This window comes from Thrips palmi, unplaced genomic scaffold (genome assembly GCF_012932325.1).
Source record: "Thrips palmi isolate BJ-2018 unplaced genomic scaffold, TpBJ-2018v1 HiC_scaffold_5, whole genome shotgun sequence".
Lineage (NCBI taxonomy): Eukaryota > Metazoa > Arthropoda > Insecta > Thysanoptera > Thripidae > Thrips > Thrips palmi.
This window is the reverse complement of record NW_023144632.1, coordinates 946,863-953,102: the sequence shown is the minus strand read 5'-3', so window position 1 is coordinate 953,102 and position 6,240 is coordinate 946,863.

Here is a 6,240-nt window from a genome sequence, read left to right as displayed (position 1 = left end):
GCGAGGTTTTGCCCCCTCGGAAATATGTCAAAAGTCGCATGTATACTTCGACAAAACGTGTTAAATCTAAACTCTAAATGTTGTCCAGAGAAGATTCACTGGTAAAAATGTTCCATATGATGATGGTACACCAGACTTCATAAGATGCCATTGAGAATTTACTGTGCCTTGGACTGTACCTTTGACGAATTTCGTTGGTATTATGGAAAAAAATCTCCACCATTATTTGTTGGTGCAGCCTTTCACCGTCAGACATTTACAGTGTACGTTGCTACTTTAGTGACTTCTTGTTGAGCTTTTCGTTCGTATTCCGATTGAAAAGTCTCTGCAGGCTCTTGCGAGAGCACGCACAGTAGCAATGACTGCGGCAGCGCAGACTGCGTTTGCTTGCGCGCGCCAATCGACGGCGCTACATGAGCAATTCTCACGTTTCGGGGTAGTTTTGGCGTCTCTGATTTGCCGAAAGTAAGAAATATTCAATGAAGTTTTTCTGATTATTGGGGTCCTGGATGATACTAGAGTTATGGCAATGGTCTTTATAGGAAAGACCTTGTACTACCTTCCTAAAAACATGAGCCATGAGGTATTCCCACACGTTTTAGTGGGTGTTTTGATCACCGAAATTGCGTTATCACGGAAGTTACAAAGTGTGAAAATCGGCTTTAACGGCTGACTCGGGCTTGCTGTGGCTTAAAAGTCGTTCCAGGGTCAAATTATACTCTAAGCCCGACATTTAAGCAGGAAAATTTTTTCACCTAGTGCTGCTGCAACATTGGGTAAAGGGTGCCACGGAAGTTACAGGTAATTGTTGATACACGCCATTTTACAAGGTAGGTTTACGCCAGACCGCGTCGTGTCGTAATAGGCTTCGCGATGTCTCGCTGCCTGTTCCTCCAATCCGCGCCTGGCGTGGCGTACCTACCTTGGCCTGCGGCGCTAGCCTGCCCTCGGCAGGCAATGGCTTGTCCATCGTCGGTTACTTCTAACTTGATGCATGCTGGGGGGCTCCGCCCCCCAGACCCCCCTTCTTCAAGAAAGAAGTGATCTGCCTGCAGAAAACTCGATTTTTCGCCTTTTTTTAGGAGTTTTTCGGCTATAAAAACTGAACCAGTTGAGCTAGGATAGTGAAATTTCGCGTGTGCCGAGCCAAGGACATGCCCAAAAAGTGTGCAAAATCTCACCGAGATCGGCCGAGCCGTTCAGGAGTAGTGCGGACACACACACAGACGGACGGACAGACAGACAGACAGACAGGAAAAACTTTTCAACCCCAATGGAGTAACAAGCTTCGCTATCGCTCAGCCAATAATGCTCTAGCCCGCTTTGAGACCGTGTACAGCATCTTACATATCCGCGACCTATGCAATTATATACCAGGGACTCCACTTTGATGGCATGTGTCATGGAAAGTTAAAAGTTTGGCTTGTGGAGAAGTCCAGAGCTGCCTTTCCGAAATTTGTGTAGTGAAATTGAACATACGGCGGACATTTTTCGTTGCAGCACAAGTACTTTTGAAGGAAGTCTGGCGTATTGGTCTTCAGTTGAAATTAGCGCGAGACATGCCAAGCTTCGAATCCCCATTGACAGTTGGCAGCATTTTCGACCCACACCGCCACACTGCACAGTGTAATGAAAGATCGAAAAGTGGGAAAAAAATATTTTATTGTTCTAACTGACTTAACTTAATGCAGAAAGACGCATTCTGGTAGGAAAAGTGCCACAGGACCATCCAAGCGTCACAGAGACGCCATTTTTGAGAAAAAAGGGGTAAAAACGCCGTATTTTCAGTTCTTGACACCCATGGCTTCTGCTGTTTAGCGAATCCGCAACTTTTCTCGACGCCAACTTCTTAAGGGGTACTAGGACAAGACTTGAGAACTTTTGTAGCATTGAACTAGGTGGGGAACTCGAGATATTTCGCCTCAAAGTTTACAAAATCAGAAAAATCTACCAAAAATGCCATTTTTGAACATTTTTGAAGCCCTAGCTTGGGCTCAATGGTGAATCCGCAACTTTTCTCGACGCCAGCTAGTTGAGGGGTACTAGAACAACACTTAAGATCATTTGAAGCATTGATCTAGGTGGGGAACTCGAGATATTTCGCCTCAAAGTTAAAAAATTTTCCTAAAAATCTACCAAAAATCCCAAATTTCTGACCTGTTTGAAGGCTTGTCTTCGGCTGGGGCGAATCCGCAACTTTTCTCTACCCCAAAATAGTAAAGGGGTACTAGGACAACACTTGAAAACATTCAGAGCATTGAGCTAGGTGGGGAACTCGAGATATTACGCCTCAAAGTTAATTTTTTTTTCTAAAAACCTGCTATTTTTGCCCTTTTTTGTAGCCCTGGCTTCGGCTCTAAGGTGAATCCGCAACTTTTCTCGACGCTCACTAGTTAAGGGCTACTACGACAAGACTCTAGATCATTTGGAGCATTGAGCTAGGGGGGGAACTCGAGATAGCCTAGAGCAGTAGCCAAGCCTACAAAAAGGTCAGACACTGGCATTTTTGGTAGATTTTTTTAGACACTGGTTATATTTGAGGCGAAATCTCTCGAGTTCCCCAGCTAGCACAATGCTCCAAATGAACTCAAGTGTTGTTCTAGTACCCTTAAACTAGTTGGCGTCGAAAAAAGTTGCGGATTCGCCATAGGCCGGGAGCCAGGGTTTCCCAAAAGGTCAGAAAATGGCTTTTTTGGTGGGTTTTTAAAAAAATTTTTAAACTTGAGGCGAAATATCCTGAGTTCCCCACCTAAATCAATGCTCTAACTGATCTCAAGTGTTCTTCTAGTCCCCCTCAACTACTTGGCGTCGAAAAAAAATTGCGGATTCACCTTTGAGCCGAAGTCAGGGCTTAAAAAAGGTCAGAAAATGGCTTTTTTGGTAATTTTTTTGAAACTTTTAAACTTCGAGGCAAAATATCTCGAGTTCCCCACCTAGTTCAATGCTCAAAATGATCTCAAGTGTTGTTCTAGTACCCCTCAACTAGTAAGCGTCAAGAAAAGTTGCGGATTCGCCATAGAGCCGAAGCCAGGGCTTCAAAAAGGTCAGAAAATGGCATTTTTGGTAGGTTTTAGAAAATTTTGAAACTTTGAGGCGAAATATCTCGAGTTCCCCACCTAGCTCAATGCTCCAAACGATCTCAACTGTCGCCCTAGTACCCCTTTACTGGTTGGCGTCGAGAAAAGTTGCGGATTCGCCATAGAGCCGAAGCCAAGCTTTCAAAACGGTCAGAAAATTTTTTTGGTAGTTTTTTGGGACATTTGTAAACTTTGAGGCGAAATATCTCGAGTTCCCCACCTAGCTCAATGCTCCAAACGTTATCAAGTGTTGTCCTAGTACCCCTTTACTAGTTGGCGTCGAGAAAAGTTGCGGATTCGCCATAGAGCCGAACCCAGAGCTTTAAAAACGGTCAGAAAATGGCATTTTGGTAGTTTTTTGGGACATTTGTAAACTTTGAGGCGAAATATCTCGAGTTCCCCACCTAGCTCAATGCTCCAAATGTTCCCAAGTCTTGTCCTAGTACCCCTTAACTAGTTAGCGTCGAGAAAAGTTGTGGATTCGCCATAGAGCCGAAGCCAGGGCTTCAAAAAGGTCAGAAAACGGCATTTTTGGTAGGTTTTAGAAAATTTTGAAACTTTGAGGCGAAATATCTCGAGTTCCCCACCTAGATCAATGCTCCAAATGATCTCAACTGTTGTTCTAGTACCCCTCAACTACTTGGCGTCGAGAAAAGTTGCGGATTCGAGCCCAAGTCAGGGCTTCAAAAATGTTCGAAAACGGCATTTTTGGTAGATTTTTGGGACATTTGTAAACTTTGAGGCGAAATACCTCGAGTTCCCCACCTAGCTCAATGCTCCAAACGTTATCAAGTGTTGTCCTAGTACCCCTTAACTAGTTGGCGTCGAGAAAGGTTGCAGATTCACCATAGAGCCGAAGCCAGGGTTTCGAAAATGTCAAAAAATGGCAGTTTTGGAAGATTTTTAGGAAATTTGTAAACTTTGAGGCGAAATATCTCGAGTTCCCCACCTAGCTCAATGCTCTAAATGCTATAAAGTGTTGTCCTAGTACCCCTTTTCTAGTTGGCGTGGAGAAAAGTTGCGGATTCACCATAGAGCCGAAGCCAAGCCTTTAAAAGTGTCAGTAAATGGCATTTTTGGTAGATTTTTCAAATATTTGTTAACTTTGAGGCGAAATATCTCGAGTTCCCCACCTAGTTCAACGCTCCAAATGTTATTAAGTTTTGTCCTGGTACCCCTTAACTAGTTGGCGTCGAGAAAAGTTGCGGATACGCTAAACAGCAGAAGCCATGGGTGTCAAGAACTAAAAATACGGCATTTTTACCACTTTTTTCTCAAAAATGGCGTCTCTGTGACGTTGGATGGTCCTGTGGCATTTTTCCTACCAGAATGCGTCTTTCTGCATTAAGTTAAGTCAGTTAGAACAAAAAAATTTTTTTTTCCCACTTTTCGATCTTTCATTACACTGTGCACTGGGGGCGGAAAGTTCGAGTATGTTCTCTTTGGACAATCACGGAAGTTACATTTAGGGTATTCCAAACGCTACGAAGCCCAATCCAACGAACGTGAACTTTTAAAAATGTGTGCGTTTAGTGGGTAATGGCCCTCCCTAACTTCAGAAACAAACCCCATGTCGATATCTGCGCTCGTTTGGGCACAGGAGTCAGAAGAAACGAAACTACCCCGAAACGTGAGAATCGCTCACAATATCTAAAGTCTGCGCCCTTTTTTTTACCCCAAACGTGCGCATGGCTTTCATCCGAGGACGCATCCGATGGTGATACAATTTTGTGTCGGCCAGGGGGGGAGGGTAGGGTGGCCCAAAAAAAATAAAGTTGCTCGGATCGTCAAACGCCGCACAGTGGGCCAGAACCCCTATTTTCGTGATCACGGCCTCCTGCACAGCCGTTTTTTGACCGAATTGGATGAAATTTTAACTGAAGCTTCCAAAAAGGTCCCTTTAGAGATGGAAAAAGTCAGGTTTGCATGATTGTGTTAAAAGGTATTTTTGGCTAATGTAAAATCCAATTAACACTAAATTGCAAAAAATGCTATTTTGTTGCATAGATTATGGTATAAGCAGGTGCTGTGAAAAATTTTCGGACCACAGGACAACAGAAACATGCATATTTCGTCAATTAAAGGTTAAAATAAGTGAAAATGGAGGTTTTTGACTATTTTTTGTGTATTGGTGTAAGGTGTATGGTTTATTTGGGTATGATGTAAAAACGGCACCCCAAACTAGTTCACACTCTCATTCCAGGAGCGTGACATCAGGTTGAAACAAACGTGACAAAATGTCACATTCGTTTGAGCATTGGGGCACGTTCGTTTGAATGTGAAAAAACTTATTTTTAGTAGATTTACATTCAAACGAATGTGAAACTTTGTCACGTTCGTTTTAACGTGATGTCACGTTCCCGGAATGAGAGCGCTTTTTATATCGAGCGTGGACTAGTACCAACAAGGGTTGACACGTCTAAGCAACCTGACACGTTCCCAAAACGCACTGAACAGTTTGTATTAGCGCAGAGACGTTTTAACGGTACCCAAAACGTATAGTGAATTTTGGACTTGTTCCGACACGTATCGACGAGTTTTAGTTTTCATCAAGTTCTTACGCTTCACTACAAATCCAAAGGTCAGACTTCTCGCCCCTCCAGAGGCAAGACATAAAAGTCTCGCCAAGATTTGGTCAGACCTGAAAGTCTCGCCAAAAATTTTGGGCAGACAAGAAAGTCTCGCCAAAAAACGGTCATACACAAAAAGTCTGACCCCAAAATGGCGAGACTTTTGTGTCTGACCGCTACCTAAAGGCCGAAAAAGCGCCGGACGGTTACGGCCTAAAGGCTGTGGTCAGACACAAAGTCTCGCCATTTTGGGGTCAACTTTTGTGTATGACCGTTTTGTGGCGAGACTTTTTTGTCTGACCAAATTTTGGCGAGACTTTCAGGTCTGACCAAATCTTGGCGAGACTTTAATGTCTCGCCATATTTTGGCGTGAAGTCTTCCATCCAAATTGCAGTGTTAACAAGACGGGAGACTCCCCACACACACCGACACTAACCACAACGTTAGAACGTCGACGCGTACCGATAACACGTTCGAGTACGTTCGAACACGTTTGAACACACTCGAACCGTTGGGACACGTCCCGACAAGCTCAGACGTGTTCGGGCACGTTCGAACACACGTTTGAACACATTTGGACACTTTCAGACGT